General features: G+C 39.2%; 1 protein-coding gene and 1 pseudogene across 3 annotated transcripts in view; one reads left to right on the top strand and one right to left on the bottom strand.

Moving 5' to 3' along the window:
* Nucleotides 1–15,200, bottom strand: part of CHODL (chondrolectin) — a 458,585-nt gene that overhangs the window by 375,106 nt on the left and 68,279 nt on the right. The gene's annotated exons all lie outside the window — the stretch shown is intronic.
* Nucleotides 7,050–7,342, top strand: LOC116481677 (large ribosomal subunit protein eL37-like; annotated as a pseudogene).

Below are 15,200 nucleotides of genomic sequence, written 5' to 3' on the forward strand. Positions count from 1 at the left end.
CTCCTGCAGGACCTGGGAGATGCCTCAAATACTGTGAGTGCCCCAACTGCAAAAGTGGGAAAGGGAGACCCTCCTCTCCCGAACACACATCCCCACTAGAGAAACTGAAGGTCTGTTTGCGGGAGAAGTTTCCAACCTTACCTGGAGCTGAGTCCATTTAGAGAGCCAAGCAAAATACAGGGATAGAGGAAGCAGTGGGTAAGGCCCTAGGAGCTCACTGGGTCCCCAAGCAGGCCATTCCTGCCTGGGACCACAGGGATCCACCAGGAAGGCAGCCAGAGGAGCGGGAGAAAAACGCCACAGGGAGAAGGAAATCTCCAGCTGAATCGTTTAACAATTAGAACCATGTGAGAAGGCTCCTGGCCAGAACTAGGGGGAGGGCATGAATCCCGTGCGTACACTCCACAGGTGGGGGAAGAACCGAGACCTTTTCGTTCCCAGCTGGGAGGTGGGTAGCCTGGGGCAAGTTCTCAAGCTCAGCTTACCCACCACCTGGAAACAGACGCAAGGCTGTTTCGGGGGCAATGGTGGGAATGAGACTGACCCTTCAGTTTGCATGGGAGCTGGGTGAGGCCTGTGACTGCCAGCTTTCCCCGACTTCCCTGACAACCTGCATGACTCAGCAGAGGCAGCCATAATCCTCCTAGGTACACAACCACATTGACATGGGAACATCATGCCCATCCCCCACAGCAGCTGCTGCAAGACCCACACAAAGAGAGTCTGAACTCAGACACCCTAGCCCCGCCCTAACCTGATGGCCCTTCCCTACCCACCCTGGTAGCAGAAGACAAAGGACATATAATCTTGGGAGTTCTAGGGCCGCACCCACTGCCGGTTCCTCTCCACACTAGCACAGCTGATGCTCTCTGGAAAGCGCCACCTCCTGGCAGGACGCCAACCAGCACAAAAATAGACCATTAAACCACCAAGGCTAAGAACCCTCACAGAGTCCATTTCACACCCCTGCCACCTCCACCAGAACAGGTGCTGGGATCCACGGCTGAGAGACCCATAAACAGTTCACATCGCAGGACTCTGTGCAGACAACCCCCAGTACCAGCCCGGAGCCCTGTAGACTCACTGGCTGGCTAGACACAAAAGAAAGCAATCATTGCAGATCGGCTCACAGGAAGCCACTTGCATAGGAAAAGGGGGAGAGTACATTGAGGGAACACCCCGTGGGACAAAAGAATCCGAACAACAGCCTTCAGCCCTAGATCTTCCCTTTGACAGAGCCTACCCCAAAGAGAAGGAACCAGAAAATCAACTCTGGTAATATGACAAAACAAGGCTCTTTAACACCCCTAAAAAATCACATTAGTTTACCAGCAATGGATCCAAACCAAGAAGAAATCCCTGATTTAGATGAAAAAGAATTCAGGAGATTAGTTATTAAGCTAATCAGGGAGGCACCAGAGAAAGGGGAAGACCAATGCAAGGAAATCCAAAAACTGATAAAAGAAGTTGTCAGGCCTCTGAGCCCAGGCTAAGCCATCATATCCCCTGTGACCTGCAGGTACACATCCAGATGGCCTGTTCCTGCCTTAACTGATGACATTCCACCACAAAAGAAGTGAAAATGGCCTGTTCCTGCCTTAACTGATGACATTATCTTGTGAAATTCCTTCTCCTGGTTCATCTGGCTCAAAAGCTCCCCTACTGACCACCTTGTGACCCCCACCCCTGCCCACCAGAGAACCCCCCTTTGACTGTAATTTTCCTTTACCTACCCAAATCTTATAAAATGGCCCCACCCCTATCTCCCTTCACTGACTCTCTTCTGACTCAGCCCTCCTGCACCCAGGTGAAATAAACAGCCTTGTTGCTCACACAAAGCCTGTTTGGTGGTCTCTTCACACGCACGCGAGGGAAAGAAGTGAAGGGAGACATATCCAAGGAACTAGATAGCATAAAGAAAAAACAATAAAAAATTCAGGAAACATTGGGTACACTTATAGAAATGCAAAATGCTCTGAACTTCAAAGCTCGAAAATAAGGTCTTTGAATTAACCAAATCCAACCAAGACAAAAAGAAAGAGTAAGAAAATATGAACAAAGCCTCCAAGAAGTTTGGGATTATGTTAAACAACCAAACCTAAGAATAGTCGCTGTTCCTAAGGAAGACGAGAAATCTAAAAGTTTAGAAAACATATTTGGGGGAATAATCAGGGAAAACTTCCCCAGCCTTGCTAGAGATCTAGACATCGAAATACAACAAGCACAAAGAACACTTGGGAACTTCATCACAAAAAGATCATCACCTAGGCCCATTGTCATCAGGTTATCTAATGTTAAGACAAAGGAAAGAATCTTAAGAGCTGTGAGACAGCAGCACCAGGTAACCTACAAAGGAAAACCTATCAGATTAACAGCAGATTTCTCAGCAGAAACCCTAAAAGCTAGAAGGGATTGGGGCCCTATCTTCAGCCTCCTCAAACAAAACAATTATCAGCCAAGGATCTTGTATCCAGTGAAACTAAGCATCATATATGAAGGAAAGATACAGTCTTTTTCAGACAAACAAATGCTGAGAGAATTTGCCACTTCCAAGCCACCACTACAAGAACTGCTAAAAGGAGCTCTAGATCTTGAAATGAATCCTGGAAACACATCAAAACAGAACCTCTTTAAAGCATAAATCACACAGGACTTACAAAACAAAAATACAAGTTGAAAAGCAAAAACAAAAAACAAGATACAAAGGCAACAAATAGCAAGATGAAAGCAATGGTACCTCACATCTCAATACTAACACTGAGTGTAAATGGCCTAAATGCCCCACTTAAAAAATACAGAACTGCAGAATGGATAAGAACTCACCAGCCATCTGCTGCCTTCAAGAGACTCACCCGACACATAAGGACTCACATAAACTTAAAGTAAAGGGGTGAAAAAGGTATTTCATGCAAATGAACAACAAAAGCAAGTAGGGTTAGCTATTCTTATATCAGACAAACTTTAAAGCAACAGCAGTTAAAAGTGACAAAGAGGGACATTATATAATGGTAAAAGGCCTTGTCCAACAGGAAAATATCACAAGCCTAGACATATATGCACCCTAGACATATATGCACTGGAGCTCCCAAATTTATAAAACAATTACTAACAGACCTAGGAAATGAGATAGAAAGCAACACAATAATAGTGGGGGACTTCAATACTTCAGTGACAGCACTAGACAGGGCATCAAGCCAGGAAGTCAACAAAGAAACAATGGATTTAAACTATATCTTGGAACAAATGGGCTTAACAGATATATACAGAACATTTCATCCAACAACTGCAGAATACACATTCTATTCAATAGTGCATGGAACTTTCTCCAAGTTAGACTGTATGATAGGCCAAAAAAGGAGCCTCAATAAAATTAAGAAACTTGAAATTATATCAATCATTCTCTCAGACCACGGTGTAATAAAATTGGAAATCAACTCCAAAAGGAACTTTTGAAACCATGCAAATACATGGAAATTAAATAACCTGCTCCTGAATGAACTTTGGGTCAAAAACAAAATCAAAATGGAAATTGAAAAATTCTTCAAACTGAACAACAATAATGACACAACCTATCAAAACCTCTGGGATACGGCAAAGGCAGTGCTAAGAGGAAAGTTCATAGCCCTATATGCCTACATCAAAAAAACTGAAAGAGTACAAACTGACACTCTAAGGCCATACCTCAAGGAACAAGAGAAACAAGAACAAACCAAACCCAAACCCAGCAGAAAAGGAAACAACCAAAATCAGAGCAGAGCTAAATGAAATTGAAACAAACAGAAAGAATATCAAAAGATAAATGAAACAAAAAGCTGCTTCCTTGAAAAGATAAATAAAATTGATAGACCATTAGCAAGATTAACCCAAGAAAAGAAGAAAGAAAATCCAAATAACCTCATTAAGAAACAAAACAGGAGCTATTACAACAGACACCACAGAAATACAAAAGATTATTCAAGGCTACTATGAACACCCTTACACACATAAACTAGAAAACCTAGAAGAGATGGATAACCCTGAAAAAAATACAACCCCCTAGCTTAAATCAGGAAGAATTAGATACCCTGAACAGACCGATAACAAGCAGTGAGATTGAAATGGTAATTAAAAAGTTACCAACACAAAAAAGTCCAGGACCAGATGGATTCACAGCAGAATTCTACCAGACATTCAAAGAAAAGTTGGTTCCAGTCCTATTGACACTATTCCACAAGATAAAGAAAGAAGGAACCTACCCGAATTCATTCTATGAAGCCAGCATAACCCTAATACCAAAACCAGGAAAGGACATAACCAAAAAGAAAACTACAGACCAATATCCTTGATGAACTTAGATGTTAAAATCCTTAACTAAATACTAGCTAACTGAACCCAACAACATATCAGAAAGATAATCCACCATGATCAAGTGGGTTTCATACCAGAGAAACAGGAATGGTTTAACATACGCAAGTCAATAAATGTGATACGCCACACAAACAAAATTAAAAACAAAAATCACATAGTCATCTCAATAGATGCAGAAAAAGCATTGCACAAAATCCAGCATCGCTTTATGATTAAAACTCTCAGCAAAATCAGCATACAAGGGACATACCTAAATGTAATAAAAGCCATCTATGACAAACCCACAGCCAACATAATACTGAATGGGGAAAAGTTGAAAGGATTCCCTCCGAGAACTGGAACAAGACAAGGATGTCCACTCTCACTCACCACTCCTCTTCAGCACAGTACTGGAAATCCTAGCCAGAGCAATCAGACAAGAGAAAGAAATAAAGGGCATCCAAATCAGTAAAGAGGAAGTCAAACTGTCACTGTTTGCTGACAGTATGATCATTTACCTAGAAAACATTAAAGACTCCTCCAGAAAGTTCCTAGAACTGATAAAATAATTCAGCAAAGTTTCTGAATACAAAATTAACATACACAAATCAGTAGCTCTTCTATACACCAACACAAACCAAATGGAGAATCAAATCAAGAATTCAACCCCTTTTACAATAGCTGAAAACAAAAATACTTGGGAATCTACCTAACCAATGAGGTGAAAGACCTCTACAAGGAAAAACTCAAAACACTGCTGAAAGAAATCATAGACAACACAAACAAATGGAAATATATCCCATGCTCATAGATGGATAGAATCAACATTGTGAAAATGACCATACTGCCAAAAGCAGTTTACAAATTCAACACAATCCCCATCAAAATACCACCATCATTCTTCACAGAATTAGAAAAAAACAATTCTAAAATTCATATGGAACCAAAAAAGGCCCTCATAGCCAAAGCAACACTAGGCAAAAAGAACAAATCTGGAGGCATCACACTACCTGATTTCAAACTATACTGTAAGCCCATAGTCACCAAAACAGCATGGTACTGGTATAAAAATAGGCACATAGACCAATGGAACAGAATAGAGAACCCAGAAATAAACTCAAACACAGCCAACTGACCTTCCACAAAGCAAACAAAAACATAAAGTGGGGAAAGGACACCCTTTTCAACAAATGGTGCTGGGATAATTGGCTAGCCATGTGTAGGAGAATGAAACTGGATCCTCAACTCAAGATGGATTAAGGACTTAAATCTAAAACATGAAACTATAAAAATTCTACAAGATAATATTGGAAAACCCTTCTAGACATTGGCTTAGGCAAGGATTTCATGACCAAGAACCCAAAAGTAAAAGCAATAAAAACAAAGATAAATAGTTGGAACTTAATTAAACTAAAGAGCTTTTGCACAGCAAAAGGAACAATCAGCAGAGTACATAGACAACCCACAGAGTGGGAGAAGATCTTCACAATCTATACATCTGACAAAGGACTAATACGCAGAATCTACAAGAAACTCAAACAAATCAGTAAGAAAAAAACAAACAGTCCCATCAAAAAGTGGGCTAAGGACATGAATAGACAATTCTCAAAAGAAGATATACGGGCCGGGTGTGGTGGCTCACGCCTGTAATCCCAGCACTTTGAGAGGCCAAGGCGGGCAGATCATGAGGTCAGGAGATCAAGACCATCCTGGCTAACACGGTAAAACCCCATCTCTACTAAAAATACAAAAACTTAGCCGGGCGTGGTGGCAGGTGCCTGTAGTCTCAGGTACTCGGGAGGCTGAGGCAGGAGAATGGTGTGAACCCAGGAAGCAGAGCTTGTAGTGAGCCCAGATCGCGCCACTGCACTCCAGCCTGGGTGACAGAGCAAGACTCCGTCTCAAAAAAATAAATAAATAAAAATAAAAATAAATTTAAAAAAAGAAGAAGATATACAAATGGCCAACAAATATATGAAAAAATGCTCAATATCACTAATGATCAGGGAAATGCAAATCAAAACCACAGTGGGATACCACCTTACTCCAGCAAGAATGGCCATTAAAAAAAAAAAAAAAACAGTAGATGTTGGCATGGATGTGGTGAACAGAGAACTTCTACACTGCAAGTGGGAATGTAAAAAATAGTGTGATTCCTTAAAGAATAAAAGTAGAATACCTTTGACCAGCATTCCTATGGATATCTACCTGAGAAAAAAAGTCTTATACAAAAAAAGTATTTATTTGCAATTGCAAAATTGTGGAACCAACCCAAATGCCTATCAATCAACGAGCAGATAAAGAAACTTTGATATATTTATACAGTGGAATACTACTCAGCCATAAAAAGGAATGAATTAATGGCATTTGCAGAGACCTGGATGAGACTGAGTATTATTATTCTAAGTGAAGTAACTCGGGAATGGAAAACCAAACATCATATGTTCTCACTGATATGTGGGAGCTAAGTTATGATGATGCAAAGGCATAAGAATGACACGATGGAATTTGGGGACTCGGGGAAAGAGTGGGAAGGGGATGAGGGATAAAAGACCACGAATTGGGTGCAATGTATACTACTCAAGTAATGGGTGCATCAAAATCTCACTAAAGAACTTACTCATATAACCAAACACCACCTGTACCCCAATAACTTATGGAAAAATTAAAAAGAAAACAAGAAATTGCATCTACTGCTCTTTGGTCTTAGCCACAGAAGCGAGATGACAAAGGGAATGTCATAGTCTGGAAAGCCCCACAATAAGATGCACATATTGTGTCCCTGCTGTGGGCCTAAGGCCTACCACCTTCAGAAGTGACATGTGGCAAATGTGGCTGCTCTGCCAAGTGCAAGAGGAAGTATAACTCGAGTGTCAAGTCTAAAAGACAAAATACCACTGGGACTGGTGAAGTGAGGCACCTAAAAATTGGATACCGCAGATTCAGCCATAGATTCCAGGAAGGAACAACACCTAAACCCAAGAAGACAACTGTTGCAGCATCCAGTTCATCTTAAGAATTTCAATGATTAGTCATGCAATAAATGTTCTGGTTTTTAAAAATTTTTTAAAAGAAGAAGAAACTGCATCTACCTCATAACCTAGCAATGAAACAACTACAATCGGATACCTCAATCCCTCACCCTTGTTCAATGAGCTATCAAAGTTTTGGTTCAAAATGTTTGCATATTGTACTTCAATAAAAAGATTTTTAAAAAGATTCCATATCCCAACTCCAATGATGACAAATGAGACAAAGCCAAAATGAAAAACATTCTATTAGAAAGATAGAACTGTATTCTTTTAAAATGTCAGTGTCATAAAAGACAGAAATTAAAGGTAAAGACAAAGATTAAGGGAGACTAAAAAGATATAACCATTAAAATCAGTGCATGCTCCTAGACTGGGCTACTCTATAAGTGAGAAAAAAATGTTATGAAGGACAGGTTGGGGTCAATTCATAAACTGGAATACAGACAATGGATTGAATAGACGTGAGAAATTCTCTTTAGTTTGACAACTGTACTGCTGTTGTGTAGGTGAGTGTCCTTGTTTTTAGACAGTGATCAGGTTCAGAAAAGTATGAAAAATATGTGTATATGTGAAGAAAGAACAAGAGATGAAGCCAATGGAACAAAATGTAGGTGAATGTGGGTGAAGAGCATACAGGTGTTCTTTGTGCTGTTCTCACAACTGTTATCTTGAAATTCTTCTAGATAAAAAGTTTTTTAAACATTTGTCCAAAATGGCTATGCTCTATTGTAATAAATTTATTCATGTGCTTTAAATTGATAGTGACATTGCTTTGGAAAATCAGTACGATTATGGTATTGAACATGAGAAGTTATCCAATAATATATGTTAAATGAATCAATGAGCAACCAACTTCAGATTCAGCTAATGCAATCAGAGTTATTTGTAGCTCACATCACATCACAGTCCAATATGAGGCACTGGGAGGAAGGGAAGGCTCTGTCTTATACCCACAGTTTAGGGGCCCAGGGTCCTTCCCACCAGAGGCTCCATTCTCTTTTGGTATCCCAGAGTCCTCTCTAATCAGCCAAGAGCTTAGAGAATTGCACATGGGAGGTTCGCTATGTGTCAGTCTGAAAATGGTCCCATCATTTCTGCTTGCCATTTCCCAGAACTCTCACATGGCTACACCTATCTGCAAGGGAGCCTAGAAAGTGTGGTCTACCTGGGGGCTCAGGATAAAGAAGAGAATAAAGGTGCTGGTGAGCACTAGCATCTTCGCCGCGATTAGTATCTTATTTCATAAAGATTTGGGGACACTTACAGACAGAAGGAATAACTCCTCCTGAGAAAAGCTAGCTCAGAAAATTATACATGCAAATCTTGAAGCCAAAGACCATGTCTCTCTCTCCCAGACTCTTTCTTCTCAAGGAGGACAAATAGCCAAGAGGATAAAGTAAAATGAAATTAGGAAGGAACTGAATATCAGAAACAGTTTTAAGAGAGCAGTCATAGAATTTCATCTATATAGGGGTATCATGGCATTAACAATCGAAATACAGGGTCACTGCCGCCTGCAAAAGCGGGGCTGAAGCTCAAGGATGTGCACAAGTCCAGGAATGGGTTTGTTAGTGCTGCGGACTTGCTTCTCCTATCTCCTACGCATTCCCCTCCCCGCCCTTCTCTTCCATCAAGGAACGTCACCAAGTATGTTTCTTCTATAAAACCTCTTTGTTCCAGAACCACTTAATTTTTTACAGTTTGTCTCCTATTGCCTCTCTAGCTAATATGAAATGTTTTAGACTGTGACAATTCTTCTTTTTGTATTTTTATGTAATTAGAATAATTATTTAAGGCTAAGGAGTACCGTTAGTCTCTGTTTAGTATACCTTGCAGTTAGCTCAGTGATGGGCCCACAAAAAGGGATGAAAACATATTTGTTACTTGATTTGCTTCCATTTCTGAAGTTGGATAGGAAGCATGCCTCCTTCAAATTCATGGTCTTAGTTGGGAATCATAAATGTCTGAATTCTCCTCCAGCATACTCTCACAAAGATTAGTCATGCTTAGTAAGTGACAGAGCATAGTGTTTTGAATGAAGTTCTAAAGGCATTCTTTGTCATCCCATTCATCTCCCCATCACACCCCACCCCTGCCCCCATAAGCCCTGATACAAAAATCTTGATGATCTCTAAAAAAAAAAATAGATATGTCTAGTATCCTAGACTGAAACAAGTATGGCAAAGGTAGCATTCTAGACAATGGGCTGATTTCCAGATTTGGATCCTCTGGGCCCAAATGTAGACTGCTATTTTCAAGTAGTGTCTTCCCAGTCCAGTCACCTACAACAACATGTGAAATACTCTTAAACTCAAGAACTTTGTGACAGTAAAAGTATTAATTTAGACCAAAAGGATCTGCACTGGAAAATGAAAATTACCTATAGATTGGTGCAAAAGTAATTGCGGTTTTTGCCATTGAAAGTCACGGCAAAGACCGCAATTACTTTTGCATCAACCTAATACATTTTACTGTATAGTTAATGAATCATAATTATATACAGAATACAAACAATAAATGGCATACATACAGATAAATTATCATATTAATTTACAGTATTCCTCAATAAGTCTTTGGTGAAAATCCTTAATCAAGGATGATTCAGAAAATCATCACTATTTCAGCTTAATCCAGACGCAGTTTCTCTGTCTCTATATTTATCCAATTGTGGCATCTCTTCTGTTGAAAGCTACACACTGCTCATGGCTTTACAGGTTTTACAGGTATGTACCAAAGGTCACTACCTTCTAGCAGAATTGTCATTCTTACTATCTGCTCATGAGCTTGTGCAATGTTCCATTTAATATCTACTCTTAATAGTTACTCTGGGCTGGGTGCAGTGGCTCACGCCTGTAATCCCAGCACTTTGGGAGGCCAAGGCCAGTGGATCACTTGAGGCCAGGAGTTCGAGACCAGCCTGTCCAACATGGCGAAACCCCGTCCCTAATAAAAATGTAAAACTTAAGCGAGCCTTTAATTCCAGCTACTCAGGTGGCTGTCTCACTTGAACCCAGGAGACAGAGGTTGCAGTGAGCTGAGATCACACTGCTGCACTCCAGCCTGGGTGACAGAGCAAGACTCTATCTCAAAAAAAAAAAAAAAAAGGTATTCTGCTGAAGTGGTTGTCTTCACTGTTCTCCAATATATCTGCAAGATGTCATCCCCATTTGTCTCTATTCTGAGCCCTCTGTGTCCCTTGGGGAGTATGCACTTTGAGTCCCCACTGTGTTGAGATGATGAAGAGGATTTTATTTTCCTCATATTTGAAGAGGAAGAAAACCCACCTAATGAGAGCAGAGCTGAAAATACATTTCCTCCCGGCAACAGGGATGCTGTGCTTACTACCCTGAAATAGCATCAACTTTTGACCTAGAAGTTGCAGCTCAGGAGTCTGACTCTATCATGCTGCTCAATATCAAGTGGGCAACATTAGCATGTGTGTTTTTTTTTATATTCCTACGGGCAATCCAGCAAAGTACTGGGGAAAAAATTACTGTTTGAAATGTATATAAAAATTAAATCAGTAGCAAATCTAGACTACCAGGTATTTTAGAGGAGAGTTGCATTTTGCAATTCAATGTTTCTACCTTCTCAGATTTCTCAGCTGAAACATCTCAAGAGAAAAGAAACATTATATATTTTTATAAATTGTGTTTATAATGTTCATGTAAAGACTGTGTTTGGTTTTAATAAATGTAAGAGTTTACAATAGTCTTTCATGTGAGAATACTCATGCCATCACACTCATAAGTGACTAGAACGATGTCCATTCATGACAGTGCAGTTTTCTGTTTACTTATCTCTGGTTTATGGTTTGGCACATTTTCTAACTTTAATCCATTAATTCGGTTACTACACAAACCAATTAGGCTAAGGCTGTGGAGTTAAAATTGAGCATGAACCAGTCATAATTTCACTCTGTTTTATAACAACACATTAAAACTTTTATCTTGATTAGTCTTCCTGCATATCCATTTCAAGGGTTATAGGTGAAATCAGACAAGATATTCATCACCACAATTTGAAAAACAACTCTAAATGCATGCCCTGACTTGGATCAAAAGCACTAATCACTGCAGGAAAGATGACATGCTTTAACTGGTTTACAAATCTTATGGTAGCGTTGATAAATAGAACCTTTCTTCTGTCACTTACAATATTATGAATTTTCAGAAGATATACATGGGCTTTTGACGAAGGTAAATGAGTTTAACCTGTCATTTAAATAATACCTTTTATTATGAAAATCATGCTGTATTATGTGCTATAATTACAATTCCTCATTCAAATATAGTGACTCAGCATATCACCTAATCAAGATCAATACTGCATTTCTCACTGCCTTTATTTCCACCTATATCAAACCCAACAAGTGCAACAGTACCTGCACTCAAGGATTTAGCAAATGTGTAGTCACTTTTTATGTCAGAGTAACTGACTTTAAGTTTTATGAATTATTTGATCAAGGAGCACTCTGCTTCTAAAAGTCTATTTTAAGTTTCTAACATACTCATGATGTACTACTATGTGCTATGGATATACAAAATTAATATCAAAGACATGATCCACTGGATTAGTCAGAGTTCTACAGAAAAACAGAACCAATAGGATGAAAGTTTCCCTCTCACTCTCTCTCTCAGAAATTGACTCATTTCATTATGGAGGCTATGTCCCAAGTTCTTCAGTCAGTAAGCTGGAGACCCAGGAGAGTCAACAGTGCTGGTTCCAGTCTGAAGGTTGGCAGGCTCAAGACCTGGGGAGAGCCAATGTTTCAGCTCAAAGCAGTCGGGCAGGAGGACTTCCCTCTTACTCAGCCTTTTGTTGTATTCAGGTTTTCAACTGATTAGTTGAGTCACACCTACATTAGAGAGGGCCATCTACTTGACTCACTTTACCAATCTGGTTAATCTCACCCAGAAACACCTGCAAAGACACACCCAGAATAATGTTTAGCTGAATGTCAGGGCACTTGTACCCCGGTCAAAGTGACACATAAAACTAACCATCATACCCATATATACACATTAAAAAATTTATTTAGGGAAGAAATGAGATAAACAACAAATAATAGTAAAAAATGACAAAATCATATAATTTAGTGCTAAATTAAATGATAATGCCTATAATTCCTATTAACCTCAGAAAGGGTGTAATCAGAGAACTACTGACTAAAAATTGTATAATGAGTACGTTTAATTTGTCTACAAGTGATTAAGTCCAAAAAAATTACAGAAAAAATAATAATAAATAAATAATATTTTGTTTACTACCAAAAGATACAAAAGATAAAATGCCTAACATAACCTAAAAATGAAAAAAAAAAAACCTCAAATACAGAGATGGGAGAGAAAAATAACAGACTGCCTCAGCATTTTTAAATCTGAATCTTGACAGCATTTTATACCTCCATGTGAAAAGAATGCTTTGGCTGAGAGAAAATGGCTTTTGATGCCACGTATTCTCTAAACACCTGCTGTTCGTGTTTCAGCAAATAATTCAACCTGCTGGGAATCCTTAGGTTATAATTTTTATATTCATAGCTCCTCAAAAATTTTTAGAGATTTTCATCAGAAGAGGAAAAGCAAATAATGCCAAGCTGAATAATCTGTGAGAGTAATGAGCATTATTCACTGCTTCAGTTTCTGCGCATTACCCATCAGATTCTATTCTTTCACAGATAGTGTTTTAATGGAAGAGGTACAAAGAAGAATGTCACATTCATTTACTTCCCCCAAGGATTAGGCAATGATGTGTAAGCAATCCCATTGGCCAACCTTGACAGCAATTTTTACTGTGAACTAATAATAGAAATTATTATGCAAAAGTCTGACAATATCTCCCTAATATTTCTTGAAGGCATCAATCCCAAACAGCCTCAAGGTTATCAAAGTGCCTACAGCTGAAAGCACATTATCTTTCTTTAATTTTTGCTTTTACAGTAATTCTAGATCAACAGTCTGAGCTGATCAGACCACCAGTTTTCTAGAGGCTTAATAGCCCAACAGAGGCTAACTGAATGCCCTCTTTCCACAAATAAGAATGGCAAAATCTACTCCATTTTTGCTGATTCCCCTAAACTGTCTTAAGACAATAATTTTCTGGCTGGTCACTCCTTTGCAGGGATCAGATGAATTGAAGCTTTCCTGTCTCTTAAAATTTTCCTGTCATCCAGAGCAGCCTATCTCAACCAGGGTTCTGAGAGACAATCAAACTCAATGCCATGAGGCAACTACTATAGGTATAATGAATTGACTGTGTCCCTGTGCATCTAAAATGATACCAGCTAAAGACCACCTATGGAAAATGGTCACACAATGATTTCGTTTTCTTTAGAGTTTAATCCTTTTAATAAAGCCAAATTGAGAAACATTGATAGAGTAAGGGGGTAAAACAGTATAATATATTTAAGATACACATCCTGGCCCAGTGACTTTCTTAAATGGTTTTCCTTCTGCATTTAACCAAAAATACCACGGTAATATCCATCACTTAATCAAAAATTACCAGATATGGTGAGAGACAGCACAAAGGGCCAAAAATCAAGGAAAAAAAAACCACAGATAAAATACATAAGATGAAAATGAAAGCAACTATATTTAAATACAGTTTTATATATACTTTTTTTAAGAGACAAGGTCTTGTTCTGTGGCACAGTAGCATAATCATTGCTCTCCGCAGCCTCTAACTCTTGGGCTCAAGTGATCCTCCTGCCTCAGCCTCCCAAGTAGCTAAGACTACAGGCACATGCCACCACGCCCAGCTAGGTTTTAAATTTTTTGTAGAGACTGTGTCTCACTGTGTTACCCAGGCTAGTCTCAAACTCCTGGTCTCAAGCAATCCTCCTCCCTCAGCCTCCCAAAATGCTGGGATTACAGGTGTAAGCCATTGTGGCCAGCCCTAAAAATATCTTTTAAACTTCGAATAAGCTAATTATATACTTGTTTTTAATACATTAAATAACAAGATTCAGTGGCAAGTCTAATAATAACTAGTTCAATGTCAAAGTAGAAATGAGTATAATTAACATTTTGAGATATCTGTAATGCAATATAAAAATATCTATAATTCTATAAGTGACAAAGTAAGAGATACTGAAAATACTCTTCAAGTTAAGACTATATTCACAATTAAAAGAGATCTTAAATTTTAATTAGAGGTCAGTGAATAATAAATAGACCCGGAAAGTTGACCTGGTAGACCTGTCATCCCCTAGGACCTCAGGGCCCTTACTTCAGTGAATCCTCTCCCTCTGGCCAACTGATAAACTATAAAAAAGTTTATGGAGGACTGCAAAAGAAGTGTTAGAAGGCAGCCTTGGAAGTAGGGTGTGTCATTTCCACACATATTCCCTGGCCAGAACTTAGACATAGAGTCCCACCTATCTGCAAGGAAGCTCGAAACTGTTGTTTAGCTCTGAAGAGAAGAGGAAAAAGAAATCTCTTATCTTTTCTGCAGGTACTGAGCACAAACAGCATGATTAGGGGCAACTGGGTCAATACAGCATAATCATATAGGGCCAAATATAGCAGAACCACAGAGTCTGTGGAGAGGTTTGACAAACGAGAAAAACCCAAGTCAACATTAAGGTGCTGGTGATAAAAAATATCAACCTTCCTCTTGCCAGCTGTGTGAATTTACACATGAAAGTAGGAATGCAAAACAAAGAAGGATATATCTAATATCCAGCTTTTGACTACCAAAAAAACCCAAAGAAACTCTTTAGTCCACAGTGAAGCATTCGTCTTGCAAGCCAGCCTATTGTGATAAAGAAAGGTGGTCTCTAAACTATAAAAGCTTCATTCTCATGTCAGGAGCCAAACCTAGATGACTTGACTTGAATCA

The sequence above is a fragment of the Hylobates moloch genome, unplaced genomic scaffold, assembly GCF_009828535.3.
Source record: "Hylobates moloch isolate HMO894 unplaced genomic scaffold, HMol_V3 SCAFFOLD_14, whole genome shotgun sequence".
Taxonomy (NCBI): Eukaryota; Metazoa; Chordata; class Mammalia; order Primates; family Hylobatidae; genus Hylobates; species Hylobates moloch.